Raw genomic sequence first — 26,009 nt, forward strand, 5'->3', positions numbered from 1 at the left:
CTCTGCAACAGGAGAAGCCATGGCAATGAGAAGCCTGTGCACAGCAGTGAAGAGGAGCCCCTGCTCACGGCAACTAGAGAAAGCCTGCTCACAGCAACAAAGACCCAGCATAGCCAAAAATAAATTTATGTATTTAAAAAAATAACTGCAAGTGCATGCATTTTTGTCTCTAAAATGATGCAATTGCATGTACATTATTTTTCTGTGAGTGGCAAGGGCTGAGCTGATTTTGCTCCACAAGTGGAAAGCAGTGGTGGGTGTTAGTGAGGTGTGATACAGGAGTACATGGTACCTTATGGTTGTGGATGCTAAAGATGGCTAAGACAGAGCATTGCTCATCGCCCAGTTCTTCAGGGGTTAAGTGGAAACCCACTGCACTTGCCCACCTAGAGTGTACCCTGAGAGGAACTCAGGATGAAAAATAGATTGGGGCACTCTATGCTTTGGCTAAACAGGTGCTTAGACAGTTAGATGCAGCCCTCAGGATGAATTTCAAGGACCTCCAATTCTTGCATCTTCCCATACATGGGGAAAGTGCTAAAATCATTAACTTGAACTATCTGTTCTTTGGCATTGGCAGTATACTTACCAAGATGTATACTTGACCCCATGTGTCCCCTACCCAAAAATCGTACAGAAGCTGCTTCTCCTCTGCCTCTTTGGAGCAGTTTCCTCAAAGCTACTTGAGTGGCTATCTCAGTAAGACTCTGAATAAAACTTACACTTGCAATTCTTATGTTGTGTGCTTTCCTTTAAGTTGAAACACCCTAAAGGAGATCAGTAGAGCTGAAGTCGTCCCGGTGTAGGGCAGTGGTTCTCACTGCCAATTTGTGGGCCAATTTGTCACTTGGGGATATTTGGCAATGTTTGGAGACATTTTTAGGCTTCCCTGGTGGCTCAGTGATAAAGAATCCACCTGCCAATACAGGAGACACAAGAGACACATATTCGATCCCTGAATCAGGAAGATCCCCTGGAGTAGGAAATGGCAACCCACTCCAGTATTCTTGCCTGGAGAATTCCATGGATACAGGAGCCTGACGGATTATAGTCCATGGGGTCCCAAAAGAGCTGGACACAACTGAGTCCACACACACAGATACATTTTCATTTGTTATGACTGGGTGTTGGTCATGGTGAGGTTGCTACTGGCACCTAGTGGGAGGAGGCTAGGCACTACTAAACATCCCCCAAAGCACAGGATGGCCCCTGCAACAAACTGTCCATCCCTAAATGTCAATAGTGTTGATGTGGAGAAATCCTGTTGCAGTGCTTGTAGAGATTTTCTTGCTTCTTCCTCAAAGACTTCCCTGGGGGAGGAGAGAAACCTCCCATGCTGAGGGTTTATCTGTCTCCATTTTCTCGGAGTATCTATAACCAGACATGGGGACTTGATTGAAATGATTTCTTGACTGATGTTTCACACTTAGGCATATCTCCAGGCTATCAGAGATACAATTCATAGAAAAATTTCTGCGACTAGGATATGTATTTTTATTTTTTTCTGGAGAGAGAGAGAGGGAGAGCAAGAGACAGCAAGAGAGAGAGAGATAGGGTCTTTTGCACCAATGTTGCATTTTATTTCAATTATTCAGAAGTCCTCAAACACTTGCCCTTGTTCAAAAAATGGCATTTATGTTCTATTCTCTTGGGAATTGATTGACAGAGGTTGAAGAGGATTTAGCACCTGAAGGTGACCAAACTAATCTTGGCCTCACATATAGATTCAAAGGCAATGTGGCATTTCTATAACGCCTAAAATTTTTCTTTAATCAGAAGTTTGCCTGTAGATGGAAGGTGAAGGGCAGTTGGAGAAGGGACAGGATTATGTAGAATTCAGAATTTTATATCCTTAAAGAACTTTAGAAAACATCTAATCTGACCTCTGTACAGCCAGAGACTTTACGAATATCACAATTAGCCTCATCTTTCTCCCTCTTTGACTTTGGAGAAGTATAAGAGATTGCATGAAAAACTTGAACAGTGTTATAAAGAAAACTGGCCTGAACTCTCTCTCATTGTCTGTGCATGGGTTGGAAAAGAATTTCCAGACACGAGGCAGAATGAGAGGAGAATAGAGCTTATTAAAGTGGGAGAGGCTGTTAGAACATTGGGCTGGCTCAAGAGAGAGTGGACCCCTTTTGTGGGCTTGTGGCCAATTTTTATAGCCTAATGACAAAGAAAATTTCTATGGAGAGGGGTGGCATTAGGTCATTATTCAGGATTCTATATGATGCATATGTTTCTTAATATAGAGATGGGAGCTGGCTGGTTAGGAATATGATGGCTCATGACAAAGAGGATGGCTCCTGACAATAGTTGCCATGGAGCTTGGCTAATGCTGGAGATATTGTCCTATGACCTCAGTATAGAGTTCCACTCTTTCCAGCTGTGGATAGGTGTTCACTGTGGAAGGAGGAGGAATAAGAACATGTGACATAAAAGAGGCTGCAGAGCAGAGGATTATAGACTATCTTAGCATGGAGATAAGGGGCCTGAGGGGCTTCCCAGGTGGCTCAGTGGTAAAGAATTCACCTGCCAAGCAGCAGATGCAGTTTGATCCCTGGGTTGGAAAGATCCCCTGGAGATGGAAATGGCATCCACTCTAGTATTCTTGCCTTAGAAAGCCCATGGACAGAGATGCCTTGTGGGTTACAGTCCATAACGCTGCAAAGAGTCAGGCATGACTGAACAACTAAGCCACAGCAGCAGCAAGGGTCCTGAAGCTGAATCCAGCCTCTGTACCCTGACACTAAATTAAATCCCAGCGATAGAGTTTTGGGTGAAGTAGAAAAGAATAGCTAATATTATTGCTATGCCAGGCAAACCCACAGCGGGCTAGTGCCCTCAAAACTGCATGCCAACCTAGAGGTGGTAGTGAGGAGTTTTACAGGAATGGTTCAAGGAGGGCATTCTTCTGACTAGTTGGTGGTGAGATAATTGGGAGTCAACATCATCAACCACCTGCTTCCAAAAGGTCTGGGGTCTATATGCTTGTGGGAAGCCTACAGTCAACTTCTCCCACCTGGTGGGGGTTTCAGTATCTGCAACATAGCCCAGTGATATAGTAATACGTATCCTTGGTTTCTTTTGACTGCTCCTCCCTTGTCTCTGTGTCCCCTCCCTTCCGTGATCATACTGTGTGTGTGTGTGTGCTCAGTTGCTCAGTCATCCAACTCTTTGCGACCCCATGGACTATATCCCACCAGGCTCCTATGTCCATGAGAATTCCCAAGCAAGAATACTGGAGTGGGTTCCCATTTTCTCCTCTAGGTGATCTTCCCGACCTAGGGGTTGAGCGTCTCTGGCATCTCCTGTATTGGTAGGTGGAGTCTTTACCTCTGAACCACCTGGGAAGCTCCTTCCCTGATTACCAACTGCTTAAACCTGTCCTTTAGAATTTAGGGAAGGTTATGGAAGCTGAATTAAGCCTATTTCCTATAAGCAAGAGACAGAAATGGGGGACACAGAAAGGCTTTTGTTCCCAGGAGTGCTTCAGGGCCCTGCTTGGTTTCTATCTACTGGAGAATTTTGTTCATCACAGAAGACTTGATCCTTCAACAGCACTTGCCTATAGTAGGAACTTGGTAAATATCTGTTGAACACAGGACCCAAGGAAATCCTGTGCTAATTCCATGCAAACCCACTCATTTGTGGGGGTGGCAGGCTCATTGAAGAAGATGATATTAACTTTCATATTCTTTGCCTGTTAAGATGCTTCAGAGAAATAGATGGTTAAGAGGGATAATAATAGTAAATATCAGATAATATTTATATTCAGCTTCATGAAACAATACCTAAAAACTAAGGGCTGACATAAGGAGAAAAGTGCATTTTACTCATGTAATGAAAAGTTTGAAGATGGTTAGGAAGTCCAGTGCTAATGTGGTGACTCAGAGATGCTATCAAGGGACCTGGACTCTCTCTGGTTTCTATTCTTTGCCAGCCATCTTTGCATTTATCTTTGTCAAAATGGATACAAGATGGCTGTTTTATGTCCAGATGTGTTCTATGTCTTCCTTCCAGCCCAGAAGAAAAGGGAAAGGAAAGAGTGGTTGAGTCTATTCCATTTTATCAGGAAAAGAATGGCTTTTCCAGAAGTCCCACCCACTAAATTTCCTCTTCCATCTTATTGGCTGGAACTAGGTCACATGCTCATTCATAGCTGCAAGGGAGTCTGGGAAAGGTATTTGTCAGCTACCATGGACAAAATATGATCTCTGTTTGTAAAGAAGTAAAGGGGAGCTTGGCACACATCCTTTATTCCACAATTAAAGGGAATGGACTTGCCTGGTCCTTTGTAGTGAATTCAAGTCATTGTAGAAACTCCATTCCCATCTGAATGACTTGGCTTGAAATCCAGATGTAGAGCAGCATGGAGCTTCAGTGACACAGCTTCTGTTCATCACCACCTGGTAACTGGGCTTTGGTTTCTGCTAAAGGTCATGTGGTAGGGCCAGTACATCCTCAGGAGTCTGGGGGATAGCAGTGCCAAGTGAGACAGAAATCAATAAAGCAGTGGCTGTGGCTGCTTTTATTCACTGTGAACACAGGATTTAACCAGAGATATCACATTTGGCCAAAGGATGATAAACCTGAGTGTTATGCTGAGTCCTGTGGAGACATTGCAGATCTGGCTTCATTTTTCTAAGTACTAGAATCCAGTGGACCAAGTGAGAAAAATGGTGTGCACACAAGAAGTGCTCAGTAAATGGTAACTGTGGTGATTGTCATTTAATGGATAATATTGACCCAAAGAGAAATCTGATGCATTGTAGGATACAGTTACATTAGAGTAACTAAGATATAAAATATGCATGGTGAGGAGGTTGGCTAACATACAATTATAATTTTGTGTGCAAGTATAGAGAGTGGAAGGAAAGAGCTGAGGTTGGAGCAGATTTAGCATTCCTCTAAGTGTGAAGAAAAACCACTAGGGTGAGGGGAGAAGGGTGTTAGCAGGGGGAGTGACCACATGTATGTTTTGGAGAGCTCTCTCTGTAAATCTGAGACTAGATGGTGGGAGGAAGGGTGGAAACAGAGAGACAGAGATTATGTCACTACTGCAGGTGAGAAAGCATGGTGGCTTGGACCTCAGTGCTTGTGGCAGAAGTGAAGAGAGGTCAGATTTCAGATGTATATATCTATATGCATTTGTGTGTGTGCTAAGTTGCTTCAGTTGTGTCTGACTCTTTGTGACCCCATGGACTGTAGCCTCCCAGGCTCCTCTGTCTATGTGATTGTCCAGGCAAGAATACTGGAGTGGGTTGCCATGCCCACCTCCAGGGCATATTTCTGACCCAGGGATTGAGCCCAAGTTTCTCATGTCTCCTTCATTGGCAGGCAGTTCCTTACCACTAGCACTACCTGGGAAGCCCATATATCTCTATATAAAGATATATGTATTGGCTGTGTCCTGTGGCTTGTGGGATCTTAGTTCCCTAACCAGGGTTAAACTTGGGGCCCCTGAAGTGGAAGCGTGGAGTCCTAATCACTAGACTACCAGGGAAGTCCCTTGTATATACACTTTGAAGGTAGAACCAACAGGACTAACAGATGTATTTTAGGTGGGACTTGAGAGAAACAGGGGAGGCAAAGATGTCTCTTGAACAACAGAAATGATGGAGTTGACATTTCCTGAGTGATAGACAACTGAAGGAAGGACAGGTTTAGGGGCAAGTGAGGGGATCAGTAGCTTCTGGCCAAGTCTGAGAGGTCTGTTAGACACCCTATTTGGGACTTAACTAGGTAACTGGAAATTTGAGTCCAAAGGCTAGGATTGAAATTGGGGCCAGAGAATTGCATTTTAAAGTCCTGATTGTGTTGTTTGTTGTTTAGTGATTAAGTCATGTCCAACTCTTTTGTGACCTCATGGACTATAGCCCACTAGGCTTCTCTGTCCATTGAATTTCCAAGACAAGAATAGTGAGTGGGTTGCCATCTCCTTCTCCAGGGGATCTTCCTGACCCAGGGATTGAACTCACATCTAAATTTCAGGTGGATTCTTTACCATTGAGCCACCAGCTGGGATTTAAAGCCATGGTGCTGGATGGAGTCATGGGGTGGGGATATATGTAAGTAGAGAAAGGAAGAGATTCAAGAACAGGATCCTGGGTTAGCGAGAAGGAGCAGCCCATAAGGAAGGGGGAAACAAGATGTGGTATCTAGGAATCAAAGTGGAAAAAAGCCCCATAAGGGTGGATAGGGTCTGTGCAGTGATGATGATCTCTGCATTGGCATTATGGGGTCCCCAGAGATGTTGACAAGACCATTCCAGTCTCTTGCCAGGGATGACAGCCTTGTTGAAGAATAGAGTAGCATGACCCCAAGGTTCTGTGAGAAGACTCATGGTACGATTTGCTTGCTGTGTAAAGGAATCTGAATTTCATCATGAGGGCAATAATGTTGTAGGAAGAAGAGTGACATGGTCAGATTTGTATTATAAAAAGATCACCCTGACTGTACTGTGGGACAGGAGAGGTGAACTTGAAAACAGCTGATGAATGATGGAGGCCAGGACAGCTACAGTGGAGGTGGAGACTATAAACTGATTTGAAAGAAATGGAGGAAATGGAACCCATACTGCTTGAGAATGGGTTGGAGGTGGGAGGTAGGAGAAAAGGAGGTGGGTTCAGATCCTGACTCTGCCACTGGGTTGCTCTGTGACCTTGAGCAAGTCTCTTAACATCCCAGCACCTCAGTTTCCTCATCTGTAAAATGAGGCTAACAGGGGTATCTACTCCTTAAGGGTGTTCTAGGATTGAATGAGATGACGTGTATCAAATGCTTAGCATAGGACCTGACCTGTGGTAGCTATTGAGAACCATCAAGAGAATCTTTGAACATTTTAAATGTGCTTAACTCCTGCTAGGTGTTCTTTTTCCAGGGACTATCTCCCCCTTCTTCAGCAATAAGAACTGTTGTTGTTCAGTCACTGTCATGTCTGACTCTTTGCGACCCATGGACTGCAGCACTCCAAGCTTCCCTGCTCTTCACCATCTCCCAGAATTTGCTCAGACTCATGTCCATTGGTTGGTGATGCCATCCAACCATCTCATCCTCTGTTGTCCCCTTCTGCTTTCAGTCTTTCCCAGCATCAGGTTCTTTTCCAATATGTTGGCTCTTCACATCAGGTGGCTAAAGTATTACAACTTCAGCTTCAGCATCAGTCCTTCCAATGAATATTCAGGGTTGATTTCCTTGACTGGGTAGGATTGACTGATTTGATCTCCTTGCTGTCCAAGGGACTCTCAAGAGTCTTCACAAGCACCATAGTTGGAAAACATCAGTTCTTTGGTTATCAGCCTTCTTTATGGCTTAACTCTAACATCCTTACATGACTACTGGAAAAACTGTTGCTTTGACTATATGGACTTGTGTCAGCAAAATGATGTCTCTGCTTTTTAATACACTGTCTAGATTTGCCATAGCTTTTCTTCCAAGGAGGAAGAACTGAGGAAGGCAGAATTAACCACTGGACTGAGCGACTGATCTGATCTGATCTGAAGAATACATAGCTCAGATGACTCTCATTTTCTCCAGGAAAAAGACATGATTCATATATATGACTAGATGTCATAGAAACTATACATTATTATTTCATATAATTTCATTAGTGAGATTCAACTATCAAGAAACACTTTGACTAAAAGGATTCACTCAGGAAGAGGTGGGTATGATTGGCGCCCTTGTGATTGACATCTAGTGACTATTAGGTTTAATGGGACAACAATTTTACATGAAGATTTGCATATATCATGCCTTCAATTTGCCCACAAATCAGGCACTTAGGTACACAATTACCCAATTAGTGGATGTCATTTCCTAATTGCAGGGGCCAGCGTGATAACTGAGCCCTCAAATGTCTAAGCATTCGCAATTTGCTTCCTTTTAGGAAAGGTGGCACTTTGGAGTTTCCTGGTAGAGGTGAAACCATCTGACAGCTAAGGAGTCCTTTTCTAACTATATGATGGTGTCATTTCAGTACAGGCTGAGCATGGCAGTTAAGAAATTGAAGGAGCTATTCAATCTGGAGTTTCCACGTGGAGATTGTCAATATCTTACTGGACATCATATTGGAATTCATTGTCCTGGGATGTAGGTACTGATGTCTTGGCCTACTTTGGAAATCATCATTTCCTTCATGGGGTAATATTCCTTCCCTCTGGCTTGTGTGTCTCCATTGATTGGCATGCTCTGGCTTCAGTGGTAGGGGTATTCTCTTTGTCTATCCAGCATGCCCTTTGTATCAGTCCACAGCATCTGGCATTCAGTTAGACCTAGGGAGCTTTCTATTTTTGTCCATCATAAAAGGAGTTTCTTGGTAGGATCAGGATTTAACATAGAACTTGGAATTTTGAATCTGACCCACTTCCCAGTTTGGTGGGAAGTCACTGGAGATTCTTGTGGAGTTGCTTGCTAAAAGAACTAACCTACATTTCTTCCTTCCTTCCATTACCAAATCAAAGGGTATGCGCAGGTGTACTCAGTAAAGCCAATCAATCTACTCACACCAGGTTGTCATGAAGGTAAATGCAGCATTTATTTAAAGGCACCAGATAAGGAGTCCAGGACAGCTAATACTCAAAAAGCCCAAACTCCTCGATGGGTTTCAGCAAAGCATTTTTAAAGGCCAGATGAGGGAGGGGCATCCCAGGGTCTTTGATCAGTTTGTGCACAATTCTCTGATTGGTTGATGGTGAGGTCAGGATGGTGCCAATGATCAATCTTCAATAGGCCTGGGGCTATATGTTCATGGCCATCAAATAGCATCTCCCACTTGGTGAGGGCTTTTTAGCATCTGTAAAACAATTCAGGAAACATGCATAAGATACTGTTATATCTAGGGACTCCAGAGAAGAGCTAAAGCAGAGGATATGGGGGGTTCTGCTCCCCTATGGGTCCTACTCAATTACCCTTCCTTCTTTATCTCCTCCCTTCCCTCCTTCATGTCTCCTTTCCTTCCTCATTCCTTTCTTTCTTTGTCTCTCCCTTTCTCCCATCTTTCTTGCTTGTCACAGGAGGGAAAAGAAGATGGTGATATGAGAGGTGTGAAACACATAAGTTTTGCTCTGAATTACCAAACAACCAAGCCAGGATCATAATCTGGCCTTCCAGTTTTCATCTCCTTTCTACCAAAGTGGTTAGATTTGTGTATTAATCAAAATAATATTAGCATCTGTCACATAGAGTCCCTGAAATCTCAGTGGTTTCACTCTCTTATTTCTTGCTTATTTTTCATCACCTTTGTCAATGGACAGCATTCCGTGAAGTCACTCAGGGACCCAGGCTCCTTCTATCTCATAGCTCTGCCCTCTTCTTGGGCCTCAGACTCCTCTCTCTGTTGGCTGATGGAGAAAAAGTAGGTGGAGAAAGCATATGGGCTTCTCACTCACTTTGTACTGGAGGGAATGGATGTAACTTCTACTCACATTCCACTGGTGAGAACAAGTCACATGACACCCACCTAGCTGCAAAGAATGCTGGGATAAGTATTCTTTGGCTGGGCAGAAAGTCCCCAGCAGTAATTCCACACTTGGCAAGGGAAGACCCAGTCTTTGGTTGTCAGCTAGCCATTTATGTCACAATTCACATCTTTCAGCAGGCATCCCCTTCTCTGCCCCATTTCCCATCCAACTGGAGCTCACTTCATTCTGCTTTATCTAGAGCCTTACATGACCAGAATTTTTGCCAACTGAAACAGAAAACAGAAGTGCTGCATTCTCTAGCCAGACAAGCTCACCATGGGATCTCTGAGGTTCATAAATCACAATGCAGAGGCAGTTCATCATCTGAAAAATGAGGAGGAAGAGCTGGCAAAGCCCAGCTCATAAAACAGATGTTCTTTTGGTGGAGAACAGCAAAAGAAGCAGGGTTACAGAAATCAAAAACCCAGGAAACTAGCCATCCTACCTTAAAAAAGCACATCTTCCCTAAAGTAATTCACTTTCCCCCTCTTACTAGACCCTGCCCTCTAGGGAAAAAAAGGGGGGAGTTATTTTCCCCAGTTTAATTCTCCATTTTAAGCTGGGACAATAGCTCTTTTTCCTGTGTTTCCAAAATGTGGACGTTAATTTTTTTTTTTCCCACTGCATGACAAATACAATGATACCTCACTAACCACTGCGGGTCTGTTATGTTTCAGGATACACGCTGCTCTGCCATCCTTATCATGAAATCCCACTCAGGATAAATAAGATTCATTTCGGCTATAGCCATTTGTTCTTGTTAGGGAGCTGCCAGGATGGCATGAAATATTAAATGACAAGGGTTAATTCTGTTCTCAGCAAAGAGCTCCCATCTAATTTCCCATAAGATTGTACAATGGGTCATCGTGTCAGGCTTGAAATCATAGCCTGCAAAAGCCTTCCCTGGGAAGGTTCTGTACCCTGGCTGTATTGATGATTCTGGCTTTTGTGATGGGAAAACAAAGCTTATTCTCCCTGCCACTGGGAGGAATGAGGGGCTTGGTTGTTCCCAGGATGTGCAGCAGTGACTCTGACAATCTGCCTCTAGTGACTGGTGCTTTGTTAATTTTTGCTGGTTCCCTTGTGACGAATGGGGGTTTCTGGGGGTGGAGCTAGTGGTAAAGAACCTTCCTGCCAATGCAGGAGATGTAAGAGACATGGGTTCTATCCCTGAGTTAGGAAGATCCCCTGGAGAAGTACATGGCAGCAGCCCACTCCAGTGTTTGTGCCTCAAGAACCCCTGGGTGAAGGAGCCTGGTTGGCTACAGTCCATAGGGTCACAAACAGTTGGATATGACTGAAGCAACTATACATACACATCCTTTGGGTATTGGTCTTTCATGCTTACTTCTCCTGGTTTCTTATCCAGAGATTATTTGTGTTAAGTGAGAAGGTTGTCGCTTTAAATTACATTGATGCTTTATTAATATGTTAAATGATCATTCTTGAGCTATATTCACTTATAGCATATGCATGTGCATTAAGCAGTGCATTAGTAATGAATGAGAATGCTTTACTTAAAGATCTGTCTATAAATCAGTTGAACACAAGGGAAAAAAGAGTCATTGTTTATTTATGAAGCCTGGAAAAGAAATCACAGATTGTAAATGTTATGTATTCTCTTATTCTAAAAACATTATGAAACATTGATTATATGTTTGTCATTAAGTTTATACGCATGTTGCCTTTATATTCCTGATATAGTGTTACTCTTAAGGATTAAGCCTCTGAAATCTTCTGTAGACTTAAGAGTAGAAAGCTTCAAGTCTAGGTAGTAAACTTTGCTCAGACAGAAATTGGGTATGTGTTCTCTTGCTGTGCAAATGGTACACAGGATAAGCCTTCAGAGTGTGCAGTTCTGGGGGAGTGTTTTACTACTGCCTGGGGTCCATTAACACTTTGCTTCTCAGTAAATTCAAATTAATAGACATTCATTGGGTTTCTTGCCTTTGAATTAAGGATGGGACCAAGGTACTGTTTGTTGTTGTTTAGTCACTAAGTCATATCTGACTCTTGTGACCTCATGGACTGGAACCCTCCAGGCTTCTTCTGTCCATAGGATTTTCCAGGCAAGGATACTAGAATAGGTTGCCATTTCCTTCTCCAGGGGATCTTCCTGACCCAGGGATTGAACCTGTGTCTCCTGCCTTGGCAGGCAGATTCTTTACTACTGAGCCACCAGGGACAACCAAGGTACTGTTAGAACATATAAAATAAAGACATTCTGGGAAATTATTCCCTACAGCAGAACTGTCACTCTTCATAAGACTTCTGGAGTGGAATATTCACATGAAATTATAGCCAACAGGAAACAAGGCACCATTTTATTACTTGGCTAAGATTCTATTGAGAGCCATTGTTTCAAAATACATTGCTAGAGTGGCCTGAAGAATGTGGCCTTACATAAGAATCTATTGGGACCTCTATTAACTTCTAACCCCCTAGATCCTACTATAGCAATTGGACAGATGCTGGGCAAGTCCTAGGATGTGCATAAGGATGAAAGGAAAGGGCTCAATATGGCCTCATTGGCTGACCTGTACAATATGGCTGCTTGGATAGACCAGGCAGAGAAAGAGTGATGCTGTCCACTGGACCCATGGCTCAATCATTGTCCTGGAGCCTGGAATATAATGATATTAGTAGTTCCTTCTCTTGAGGATGAAGAAGAGATTGAATCAAGAGCTGTTCTTTTTAAAAAAAATGTTATTTATTTATTTGGCTGCATCAGGTCTTAGCTGTGGCACAGGATATTCATTGCCTTCTGTTAGATTTTTTGCTTCAGTGCACAGACTCTCTAATTGTGCATGGGCTTCAGTAGCAGTGGTGTCTGGGGATAGTTGGCTTGCAGCATATGGGAATCTCAGGTCCCTGATGAGGGCTTGAACCTGCATCCCCTGTATAGCAAGGCAGATTCTTAACCACTGGATGGCCAGGGAAGTCCCAAATAAGAGCTGCTCGGAACCTTCTTTTCTTGCTATACCTCCTCTGCACTGGGTTTTAGCCTGAGATGATGGACTTGGAGATAAGTAATACTAATCAGTTGCTATTTTTAAAATACTCAGAGGCTTGCAGTAGAGGTAATCCAGTAAACAAGTTAAACATTCTAGAAAATAGTAATAATAATAATCACAAAATGCCAACAACTTACTGAGTGCTTATGATGCATTGGGCACTGTGCCAAGAAGTTAAGTTCACACGTGTTCTGGAAGTAGCATAGGAAAGGGAATGATCAACTTTGGCAAGACAGGATTTCTGGAGGTGACATTTATGCTGCAATGTAAGAAGGAATAGGAATTCTCCAAATGCAAAAAAGATGAAGAACATTCTGGACAAGTGAAAGGGTGTGGTGTGTGTGTGTGTGTGTGTGTGTAATGACATAGGCCTGGAGAGAACTATACCCATCTCAGGGTCTCTGAAACATTATCTAGAGGACAGAGGTGGTGTGCAATGAATTTGAAAACAGAAGAAGAGTGAAATTGTACTTTTAATGCTAGGACAAGAAACTTGGATTTTTAAAATTCTTGACAGTAGCCTTTTAAGGGATGTGTGGGCTTCCCAAGTGATGCTAGTGGTAAAGAATCCACCTGCTAATGCAGGAAATGCAGGAGACATGGGTTTGATCCCCAGGTCGGGAAGATCCCCTGGGGTAGGAAATGGCAACACGCTCCAGTATTCTTGCCTGGGAAATTCATGGACAGAGGAACCTGGTGGGCTATGGTCCAAGGCTGCAAAGAGCCATTCATGACTGAGCATACACTCAAGAGATGTATAAGTAGAGAAAAGATTGCTCTAGGTCTTTGTAAAGGTCTTTCTGGCTACAGTTGGGAAGATGGCTTGGAGGAAATGAGACATGAGAGGTGAGCCACCCAAGAGTCAATAGGGGTGTAAACTAAGGAGATGTGATAACTTAGAGCAGAAAATGATCTGAAAAATCTGTGAGAAGAAGAACAGATGCCATGGTGGCTGCCAGGATGAGAGGACTGATGGGAAAGGAAAGAGTCCTGGATGACTTCATGATTTATTCATTAGGTGGCAGCCTCAGTGCGAAGGGCTGGAGTCAAAAGTAGACTATCTACCTGGTGCCAGTCTCTACTAATTAGAGTTCTTGGTTGAAATCAGAACCAATTCATTTTGAAAATTATTCATTATTTAGTTTACTGTACCAGATCTTGTCTGCAGCACTTGAGATTTTCCATCTTAGCTGTGGCATGTGGGATCTAGTTCCCTGACCAGGGACTGAACCTGGGCTGCCACACTGTGTGTTTGAAATCTTAGCCACTGGACCACCATGGAAGTCTCTTAAACCAATTCTTTTTATGAATTTCTTTAATTGTGGCAAAATACGTGCTTATGTTCAGTCGCTTCAGTTGTGTCTGTCTCTCTGTGACCCTATGGATTGTAGCCTGCCAGGCTCCTCTGTCCATGGGGATCTCCAGGCAAGAATACTGGAGTGGGTAGTCATGCCTGTCTCCAGGGATTCTTCCATACCAAGGGATTGAGCCCCATCTCTTATGTCTCCTGCACTGGCAGGCAGGTTCTTTACCAGTAGTATCACCTGGGAAGCCCATGGCAAAATGTACATAACACAAAACTTATTACAACACTTCTAAGTGTACCATGGTATTAAGTACATTCATAGTGTTGTGCAACCATCACCACCTTCCATATTCAGAACTCTTTTCATCTTATGAAACTGAATATCTGTACTTGTTGAATAATAACTCTCCACCCTCCCCTTCCCCTAGCTTCTGGCTATCACAACACAAAAATATCTTGTCTCTATGATTTCAGTCACTCTAGGGACCTCATATAAATCAAATCTTAACATTATTTGTCCTTTTGGAAGTGACTTGTTTCAGTTAGCATGATGTCCTCAAGGTTCATCCATGTTGTAGCATGTGTCAGAATTTCCTTCCTTTTAAAGGCTGAGTAATATTCCACTGCTTGTATAGACCACACTTTGCTTATTAACTCATTGGTAGATGAGCACTTGGCTTGCTTCCACGTTTTAGCTATTGTGAATCATTTTGCTATGAATGTGGTATAGAGTATTTCTCAAATACTCTCAAAGTATTTCTTTGAGATTCTGCTTTTAATTCTTTTGGGTTTATAGTTAGAAGCAGACTTGCTAAATTAAGTGGTATCTCTTTTTCTAATTTTTGAGGAACCACCGTGCTGTTTTCCAAAGTTCAAACAGCAGTGCACAAGAGTTCCAATTTCTCTACATCTGTCCCTACACTTGTTTTTTTTTTTTTTTTTTTTAATTTTAATTTCCTTAACTCTTTTGGCTGCATCACTTAGCATGTGGGATCTTAGTTCCTCGACCAGGGATAGAACCTGTATCCCCTGCATTGAAAGCATGGAGTCTTAACCACTGGACCACAAGGGAAGTCCCTGTATTTATTTATTTATTTATTTTTACATAGTCATGCTAGTGGGTGAGGCCAACTTTTAGATGTCTGAATTTCACCCTGTGCTACTATAGGGCATTCATTCAGGGTCCCTGGGAAATTATGTACAGGAGTTGTCTTTATTTCTATCTTCAGTTTTTCTGTGCCACCATGAAGGATTTTATTTATTTTTTCTGGAAAAATAAAAGGACTTTTACTCATTTATTTTAGTGTGAACATTACTGAAAACATTCTAATAGTACACAACCCAACGAGAACAGCATGTTTACAGGGACCATGCAGGAATTTAGGTTATTTGTTCAAATCCTGGTTCAGCTGTTTACTAGCCATGTAACTCTGAGCAAATCAGATCATTTTAACTTCCTCATGTGCAAAGTGGGAATTAGAAGTTAAGTACCCAAGCCAGGCTTCAGCAATACGTGAACCGTGAACTTCCAGATGTTCAAGCTGGTTTTAGAAAAGGCAGAGGAACCAGAGACCAAATTGCCAACATCTGCTGGATCATGGAAAAAGCAAGAGAGTTCCAGAAAAACATCTATTTCTGCTTTATTGACTATGCCAAAGCCTTTGACTGTGTGGATCACAATAAACTGTGGAAAATTCTGAAAGAGATGGGAATACCAGACCACCTGACCTGCCTCTTGAGAAACCTATATGCAGGTCAGGAAGCAACAGTTAGAACTGGACATGGAACAACAGACTGGTTGCAAATAGGAAAAGGAGTACATCAAGGCTGTATATTGTCACCCTGCTTATTTAACTTATATGCAGAGTACATCATGAGAAACGCTGGACTGGAAGAAACACAAGCTGGAATCAAGATTGCCGGGAGAGATAACAATAACCTCAGATATGCAGAGGACACCACCCTTATGGCAGAAAATGAAGAGGAACTAAAGAGCCTCTTGATGAAAGTGAAAGAGGAGAGTGAAAAAGTTGGCTTAAAGCTCAACATTCAGAAAACGAAGATCATAGCATCTGGTCCCATCACTTCATGGGAAATAGATGGGGAAACAGTGGAAATAGTGTCAGACTTTATTTTGGGGGGCTCCAAAATCACTGTAGATGGTGACTGCAGCCATGAAATTAAAAGATGCTTACTCCTTGGAAGGAAAGTTATGACCAACTTAGATAGCATATTCAAAAGCAGAGACATTACTTTGCCAACAAAGGTCCGTCTAGTCAAGGCTATGGTTTTTCCAGTGGTCATGTATGGATGTGAGAGTTGGACGGTGAAGAAAGCTGAGCACTGAAGAATTGATGCTTTTGAACTGTGGTGTTGGAGAAGACTCTTGAGAGTCCCTTGGACTGCAAGGAGGTCCAATCAGTCCATTTTGAAGGAGATCAGCCCTGGGATTTCTTTGGGAGGAATGATGCTAAAGCTGAAACTCCAGTACTTTGGCCACCTGATGTGAAGAGTTGACTCATTGGAAAAGACTCTGATGCTGGGAGGGATTGGGGGCAGGAGGAGAAGGGGACGACAGAGGATGAGATGGCTGGATGGCATCACTGACTCGATGGACTTGAGTCTGAGTGAACTCCTGGAGTTGGTGATGGACAGGGAGGCCTGGTGTGCTGCGATTCACGGGGTAACAAAGAGTCGGACACGACTGAGTGACTGAACTGACTGACTGACTGACCCTTTGCTGAGTTGCTTTGAGAACTGGAAGAACATTTGGTGTGTTGTAGAAGTTTGATTAGTATTCATTTTTACTCTTCTAAAGTTAAATAACATTCTTAATGGTGGGTCTTCAGAAAGGGAGGTGGGCAGAGACTGAAACCTGACCACACTGACTCTGAAATTCTATGTTATGTAATACTCACTACTCTGCTTACATGATGGAGTCTTTAGCAGCTCAGGCTGCTATAATAAAGATACCATCAATTAGGTGGCTGAAATAGTAAACATTTATTTCTCACAATTCTGGAGGCTGAAAGTCCAAGATCAAGGTACCAGCAAATACCAGTGTCTGGTGAGAGTCCACTTCCTCGTTCATAGACGACCTTCTCACTGTGTTCTTACAAACTTGGGAGACTTCTGGGCTCTTCATCCTCCTGAAAGTGAAAGTTAGTAGCTCAGTCTTTTTTATGGCTTCTTAATAATATTCCTGTGTGTGTGTGTGTGTGTGTGTGTGTGTGTGTGTGTGTGTGCATGCTCAGTCATGTCTTACTCTTTGTGACCACATGGACTACAGCCTGCCAGGCTCCTCTGTCCATGAAATTCTCCAGGCAAGAATACTGGAGTGGGTAGCCATTCCCTTTTCCAGGGAATCTTCCTGACCCAGGGATGGAACCCTGGCCTTCCAAACTGCTGGCAGATTCTTTATTGTCTGAGCCACCAGGGAAGCCCCCTGCTTAGTTGCTCAGTCGTGTCTGACTCTTTGTGACCCCATGGACTGTAGCCTGCCAGACTTCTCTGTCCATGGGGATTTTCCAGACAAGAATACTGGAGTGGGTTGCCATTTCCTTCTCCCAATGAAGTGCTATCATGCCATAAATCTCATCTTGGGGCCTCCACCCCCATGACCTCATTGAAACTTAATTACCTCTCAAAGGCCACACTTCCAAATTCTATCACTTTGGGAACTGGGGGATTAAGCCTTAACATATGAATTTTGAGACATAAACACTTAGTCCACAGCAGATGGCTTTTTTTTTTTTTTTTTTTTTTTTTTAGCCCCGTGTTTTGTCTTCTCTTTCACTGAACCTTTGACTAAGAACAAGCACAAATGCTTATCTGGTATGCAGTGAACACATTTGACATGTGTTTGAACTTCACCTTTTACTAGGGATATTCATACCGAATAGTTATTAGTCTCTTGCAAGATGGAGAGATTAGGTTGCAGTCAAAGAGGCCATGACAAGAGCAGCATCACCCTAGCTCAGGTGGCCAGAAAACACTTAGAAAAAAATTATATGTATTTCTATATAATAACATTGTGTTAACCCAAGGTGCCCTGAGTGATTATCCCTATGGAACACTTGCAAGTATGTAATGAAATGAATATTGTAGATACTGTCAGATTCCCCAGGAAGAGGAAAAGGAAAATCTTTGTAGCACAGAGGTTTTCATTTGTTTTCAAGTAAGAGAAGATGATATAGATTCACTTTGTGATTTTTTTTTCTGGCCTCATAGAGTCTGGTGCTCAGACTACAAATCAGGAAATCTGAACAATTCCAGGGGAAAATGTTACAGTGATTTGCCATAAATGCTCTGAAAATTGAATGATGAGCTCTAAAGATGTTGTGAGCATTGTCTTCCTTTGGTTGTCCAGTGGATTCTGAGAAGCTTAACTTTTGAAATTGGTCTGATAAGCCTGTGAGATGTTTCCCTTTGGTTGTGTTTTCCAACAGTAACACTCACCCCAGGAATTATTGTCATCATTTCTTTTAAGTTGTTAGGGAAAGGTCATTGTTTGGTCTTGAATAGGCTTTCCATGAATTTTCTATATAATAGAAATCCTTATTGGTTCCTACAGTAATCTGAGAGATTGCAGTCTTTCCAAACTTATTTGTGCTTTGAAGTCAGGTGGACTGGGTTATATCTCAGCTCTATGATTTACTGGCCATGCGAAAAGTGAAAGTGTTAGTCTCTGTGTCTGACTCTTTGTGACCCATGGACTACAGCCCACCAGGCTCCTTTGTCTATGGAATTCTCCAGGCAAGAATACTGGAGTGGGTTGCCATTCCCTTCTCTAGGGAATCTTCCTGTCCAAGGGATTGAAACCATGTCTCTCACATTGCAAGCAGATTCTTTACCATCTGAGCCATGAGGAAGCCCTATTGGCCATTATCAATAAACTTATTTGAGCCTATTGGTTTTCTTACCTATGAAATGGGGATAATACCTATCTCATAAAGATTACATAGGATTCTGTACATTGCTTGGTATGATGACAGGACATGGCACGTAGTCCGTACTTAATGTGTGATTGTGTGTGAGTGTGTGCTTGTTGTGTCTGACACTTTGTGACTCCATAGACTGTGGCCTGCCAGGCTCCTTGGTCCATGGAATTTTCTAGGCAAGAATACTGGAGTGGGTTGCCACTTCCCACTCCAGGGGATCTTCCCGACCCAGGGATTGAGGTGATGTCTCTTGCATCTCTTGCATTGGCAGGTGGGTTCTTTACTCCTGGTGTCTCCTGCGAAGCCCATACTCAGTAAACAATAGCTGTTATTAACTTGGGCTTCCTTGGTAGTCCAATTAATAACTTGGCTCTGACACCGTGCTCTTTTAAAAAGGAAAATAGACAAATATGTTGCGTGTAAGGGTTAAGAAGGCATAGTCAAAGAAGGATGATGTGGTACTTAATTTCCATTGTACCTCCTTCTTTGCCCTTGGTCTCCCCTGCCACCTCAGTTTTCTTCCTTCCTTGAGATGAAAGAGAATCATATAGGACCATGGCTTTGTCTACTGCAAGGATCCCATTTTCCGATATCTTCCCCCAAAGGGAGAACCAAGCCATCTAGAAACAATTTTTTTAATATTACTTTTATTTTTATTTTTTAATTTAAATTTATTTATTTTAATTGGAGGCTAATTTCTTTACAATATTGTATTGGTTTTGCCATACATCAACATGAATCTGCCACGGGTGTACACGTGTTCCCCATCCTGAAACCCCCTCCCACCGCCCTCCCTGTACCATCCCTCTGGGTCATCCCAGTGCACCAGCCCCAAGCATCCTGTATCCTGCATCGAACCTGGACTGGCGATTTGTTTCTTATATGATATTATACATGTTTCAATGCCATTCTCCCAAATCATCCCACCCTCTTCCTCTCTCACAGAGTCCAAAAGACTGTTCTATATATCTGTGTCTCTTTTGCTGTCTCACATACAGGGTTATCGTTACCATCTTTCTAAATTCCATATATATGTGTTAGTATACTGTATTGGTGTTTTTCTTTCTGGCTTACTACTCTTTGTATAACAGGCTCCAGTTTCATCCACCTCATTAGAAATGATTCAAATCTATTCTTTTTAATGGCTGAGTAATACTCCATTGTGTATATGTACCACAGCTTTCTTATCCATTCATCTGCTGATGGACATCTAGGTTGCTTCCATGTCCTGGCTATTATAAACAGTGCTGTAATGAACATTGGGGTACACGTGGCTCTTTAAATTCTGGCTTCCTCAGTGTGTATGCCCAGCAGTGGGATTGCTGGATCATAAGGCAGTTCTATTTCCAGTTTTTTAAGGAATCTCCACACTGTTCTCCATAGTGGCTGTACTAGTTTGCATTCCCACCAACAGTGTAAGAGGGTTCCCTTTTCTCCACACCCTCTCCAGGATTTATTGCTTGCAGAATTTTGGATCACAGCCATTTTGACTGGCATGAAATGGTACCTCATAGTGGTTTTGATTTGCATTTCTCTGATAATGAGTGATGTTGAGCATCTTTTCATGTGTTTGTTAGCCATCTGTATGTCTTCTTTGGAGAAATGTCAGTTTCATTCTTTGGCCTATTTTTTTTGATTGGGTCATTTATTTTTCTGGAATTGAGCTGTAGGAGTTGCTTGTATATTTTTGAGATTAGTTGTTTGTCAGTTGCTTCATTTGCTATTATTTTCTCCCATTCTGAAGGGTGTCTTTTCACCTTGCTTAGAGTTTCCTTTGTTGTGCAGAAGCTTTTAAGTTTAATTAGGTCCCATTTGTTTATTTTTGCTTTTATTTCCAATATTCTGGGAGGTGGGTCATAGAGGATCCTGCTGTGATGTATGCCGGAGAGTGTTTTGCCTATGTTCTCCTCTAGGAGTTTTATAGTTTCTGGTCTTACATTTAGATCTTTAATCCAGTTTGAGTTTATTTTTGTGTATGGTGTTAGAAAGTGTTCTAGTTTCATTCTTTTACAAGTGGTTGACCAGATTTCCCAGCACCACTTGTTAAAGAGAGTGTCTTTAATCTATTGTATATTCTTGCCTCCTTTGTCAAAGATAAGGTGTCCATAGGTGTGTGGATTTATCTCTGGGCTTTCTATTTTGTTCCATTGATCTATATTTGTCTTTATGCCAGTACCATACTGTCTTGATGACTGTGGCTTTGTAGTAGAGCCTGAAGTCAGGCAGGTTGATTCCTCCAGTTCCATTCTTCTTTCTCAAGATAGCTTTGGCTATTCGAGGTTTTTTGTATTTCCATACAAATTGTGAAATTATTTGTTCTAGCTCTGTGAAAAATACCGTTGGTAGCTTGACAGGGATTGCATAGAATCTATAGATTGCTTTGGGTAGTATACTCATTTTCACTATATTGATTCTTCTGATCCATGAACACGGTATATTTCTCCATCTCTTAGTATCCTCTTTGATTTTTTTCACCAGTGTTTTATAGTTTTCTATATATAGGTCTTCAGTTTCTTTAGGTAGATATATTCCTAAGTATTTCTTAGAAAAGTACAACTTTCCAAAACTGAAACAGGAGGAAATAGAAAATCTTAACAGACCCATCACAAGCACAGAAATTGAAACTGTAATCAGAAATCTTCCAGCAAACAAAAGCCCAGGTCCAGACAGCTTCACAGCTGAATTCTACCAAAAATTTAAAGAAGAGCTAACATCTATCCTACTCAAACTCTTCCAGAAAATTGCAGAGGAAGGTAAACTTCCAAACTCATTCTATGAGGCCACCATCACCCTAACACCAAAACCTGACAAAGATGCCACACAAAAAAGAAAACTACAGGCCAATATCACTGATGAACTTAGATGCAAAAATCCTTAACAAAATTCTAGCAATCAGAATCCAACAACACATTAAAAAGATCATACACCATGACCATGTGGGCTTTATCCCAGGGATGCAAGGATTCTTCAATATCTGCAAATCAATCAATATAATACACTACATTAACAAATTGAAGAATAAAAGCCATATGATTATCTCAATAGACGCCTTTGACAAAATTCAACATCCATTTATGAAAAAAAACTCTCCAGAAAGCAGGAATAAAAGGAACATACCTCAATATAATAAAAGCTATATATGACATACCCACAGTGAACATTATCCTCAATGGTGAAAAATTGAAAGGATTTCCTCTAAAGTCAGGAACAAGACAAGGGTGCCCACTTTCACCACTACTATTCAACATAGTTTTGGAAGTTTTGGCCATAGCAATCAGAGCAGAAAAAGAAATAAAAGGAATCCAGATTGGAAAAGAAGAAGTAAAACTCTCACTGTTTGCAGATGACATGATCCTCTACATAGAAAACCCTAAAGACTCCACAAGAAAATTACTAGAACTAATCAATGAATATAGAAAAGTTTCAGGATATAAAATCAACACACAGAAATCCCTTGCATTCCTATACACTAATAATGAGAAAATAGAAAGAGAAATTAAGGAAACAATTCCATTCACCATTGCAATGAAAAGAATAAAATACTTAGTAATATATCTACCTAAAGAAACTAAAGACCTATATATAGAAAACTATAAAAATACTGGTGAAAGAAATCAAAGAGGACACTAATAGATGGAGAAATATACCATGTTCATGGATCAGAAGAATCAATATAGTGAAAATTAGTATACTACCCAAAGCAATTTATAGATTCAATGCAATCCCTATCAAGCTACCAACAGTATTCTTCACAGAGCTAGAACAAATAATTTCGCAATTTGTATGGAAATACAAAAAGCCTCAAATAGCCAAAGCTATCTTGAGAAAGAAGAATGGAACTGGAGGAATCAACCTGCCTGACTTCAGGCTCTACTACAAAGCCACAGTCATCAAGACAGTATGGTACTGGCACAAAGACAGAAATATAGATCAATGGAACAAAATAGAAAGCCCAGAGATAAATCCACACACCTATGGACACCTTATCTTTGACAAAGGAGGCAAGAATATACAATGGATTAAAGACAATCTCTTTAACAAGTGGTGCTGGGAAAACTGGTCAACCACTTGTAAAAGAATGAAACTAGAACACTTTCTAACACCATACACAAAAATAAACTCAAACTGGATTAAAGATCTAAATGTAAGACCAGAAACTATAAAACTCCTAGAGGAGATCATAGGCAAAACACTCTCCGGCATACATCACAGCAGGATCCTCTATGACCCACCTCCCAGAATATTGGAAATACACATGTATACCTGTGGCGGATTCATTTTGATATTTGGCAAAACTAATACAGTTATGTAAAGTTTAAAAATAAAAAAAAATTAAAAAAAAAAAGCAAAAATAAACAAATGGGACCTAATTAAACTTAAAAGCTTCTGCACAACAAAGGAAACTCTAAGCAAGGTGAAAAGACACCCTTCAGAATGGGAGAAAATAATAGCAAATGAAGCAACTGACAAACAACTAATCTCAAAAATATACAAGCAACTCCTACAGTTCAATTCCAGAAAAATAAATGACCCAATCAAAAAATGGGCCAAAGAACTAAATAGACATTTCTCCAAAGAAGACATACAGATGGCTAACAAACACATGAAAAGATGCTCAATATCACTCATTATCAGAGAAATGCAAATCAAAACCACTATGAGGTACCATTTCACGCCAGTCAGAATGGCTGTGATCCAAAATTCTGCAAGCAATAAATCCTGGAGAGGGTGTGGAGAAAAGGGAACCCTCTTACACTGTTGGTGGGAATGCAAACTAGTACAGCCACTATGGAGAACAGTGTGGAGATTCCTTAAAAAACTGGAAATAGAACTGCCTTATGATCCAGCAATCCCACTGCTGGGCATACACACTGAGGAAGCCAGAATTTAAAGAGCCACGTGTACCCCAATGTTCATTACAGCACTGTTTATAATAGCCAGGACATGGAAGCAACCTAGATGTCCATCAGCAGATGAATGGATAAGAAAGCTGTGGTACATATACACAATGGAGTATTACTCAGCCATTAAAAAGAATAGATTTGAATCATTTCTAATGAGGTGGATGAAACTGGAGCCTGTTATACAGAGAGTAGTAAGCCAGAAAGAAAAACACCAATACAGTATACTAACACATATATATGGGATTTAGAAAGATGGTAACGATAACCCTGTATGTGAGACAGCAAAAGAGACACAGATGTATAGAACAGTCTTTTGGACTCTGTGAGAGAGGGAGAGGGTGGGATGATTTGGGAGAATGGCATTGAAATATATATAATATCATATATGAAACGAGTCACCAGTCCAGGTTCGATGCAGGATACAGGATGCTTGGGGCTGGTGCACTGGGATGACCCAGAGGGATGGTATGGGGAGGGAGGAGGGAGGAGGGTCCAGGATGGGGAACACATGTATATCTGTGGCAGATTCATTTTGATATATGGCAAAACCAATACAATATTGTAAAGTTAAATAAAATAAAATTTAAAAAAATAAAATAATTATAAAAAAAGAGAAATTCAGGAAATAACTCTATTCACCATTGCAATGAAAAGAATAAAATACTTTGAATCAATTTGGATTTTAAAGAACTATCAGTAAAAGAAAGAGCAGCATTCTTGTGGTTCCATCTAAGAACAAGACTCTGCCCATCAGAATCCATTCTTCTCATCTGCCTGTGCCCCCAGGGTCGTTACTTGTGAACTAGGAGTTATTTTGTACAAGCTTAATCACTCCTGAGACCACTCATTGTAAGCTCAATGACCAATATTTTATTGGCTCAGTTTTTTTTTTCTTTTTTAGGGACAAAGTTCATTAGCATCTGGAACTGAAGCTTTACGGACAGTGGCCGATATAGCATTGTAACTTCCCCCCTTTTTTAATTGCCATTGGACTTATAATTAATAATAAAGCTTGACTTTTGTTCTTCTGTTTTCATCTTCCAAAGTATAATAATTACAAACTGAACTTTAAGTAATTCTTCCATTAGGAGCTATTCATGCAAAATTAGAGGATTGTTTAGATGAAGCTTGACTTGTCCTCCTTTTCTTTCCTTCCAACTGTGTTGGCTTGAATTTCAGTCATGAGGGGTAGGAGGTCGTATTTGAAAATAAATGAGAATAAAGCTGCATTTGTCAATTTTAAATCTGATTTTAACTCTTTATTAAACTATCATGACATATTTATTTAACTAGCACATGAAAACATGAACATTCAATCCAGCCACTGTTTATGAGAACTAGGGCCTCATAGCTCAGCTGGTAAAGAATCCACCTGCAATGCAGGGGACCCAGGTTCGATTCCTGGGTAGGGAAGATCTGCTGGAGAAGGGATAGGCTATCTACTCCAATATTCTTGGGCTTCCCTTGTGGCTCAGCTGGTAAAGAATCCACCTGCAATGCAGGGGACCCAGGTTCGATTCCTGGGTAGGGAAGATCTGCTGGAGAAGGGATAGGCTATCCACTCCAATATTCTTGGGCTTCCCTTGTGGCTCAGCTGGTAAAGAATCCACCTGCAATGCAGGAGACCTGGGTTCCATTGCTGGGTTGGGAAGATCCCCTGGAGAAGGGAAAGGCTACCTGCTCCAGTAATCTGGCCTGGAGAATTCCATGGACTGTATAGTTCATGGGGTTGCAGAGAGTCGAACATGATTGAGCGACTTTAACTTCACTCACTGTGTGTGAGTCTCAGTGGAAGACACACTTAAGATGGACAGATGAGACAGAACCTCTGACCACAAGTGTATTAGAATGTCTTGGGAGGAAAGATGTAATTAAGAAAGAGGCCCAAGACTATGATTTGAAGCAATGAAAGCCACCCAGGCACAGTGGGGCATTCTTCGACTCCAGTATGCAGTGGAATTCTAAGAAAGCTTGTCAACTTGCTTAAGAGTTCTAATTGGAGGCATGTTGGCTTGTGTATAGAGCTACAGACTTTTCCCCTGATACTTTATTGAGGTATAATTTAGATAGAATAAAATGCACAAATCTTAAGTGTATAGCTTGGTTAAGTTTTGTATATATGTGTATATATATACACATAAGTGTCTGAGCACCTTGTATTAGTAGATATAATCTTTATCTTCAGATCAAGATAGAGTTTATTTCCTTCACTGCAGAAACTTCCTCTGCACCCCTTTCCTGTCAATTCCCCTCTCCAGAGGTAACTCCTATCAACCTTAGAGGTAACTGCCCAGAGGTAAGTGACCTAATAAGAGGTAAGTCCTAGTGACCTAATCTCTGGTGACTTCAATCACCAGAGATTAATTGAGGGTATTTTT

The 26,009-nt window shown here is 41.4% G+C and overlaps 1 long non-coding RNA gene across 1 annotated transcript in view; it reads left to right on the forward strand.

Moving 5' to 3' along the window:
* The window catches only part of LOC123331527, a 137,823-nt gene extending 112,973 nt beyond the window's left edge, over positions 1 to 24,850 (forward strand). Inside the window, exon 4 of the long non-coding RNA XR_006548207.2 lies at positions 24,533 to 24,850. This is a non-coding gene — a long non-coding RNA (uncharacterized LOC123331527). The remainder of the gene's footprint in view (positions 1 to 24,532) is intronic.
* The last annotated feature ends 1,159 nt before the right edge of the window (positions 24,851 to 26,009 follow it).

Source organism: Bubalus bubalis, chromosome 24 (genome assembly GCF_019923935.1).
Source record: "Bubalus bubalis isolate 160015118507 breed Murrah chromosome 24, NDDB_SH_1, whole genome shotgun sequence".
In the NCBI taxonomy this organism is placed as follows: Eukaryota; Metazoa; Chordata; class Mammalia; order Artiodactyla; family Bovidae; genus Bubalus; species Bubalus bubalis.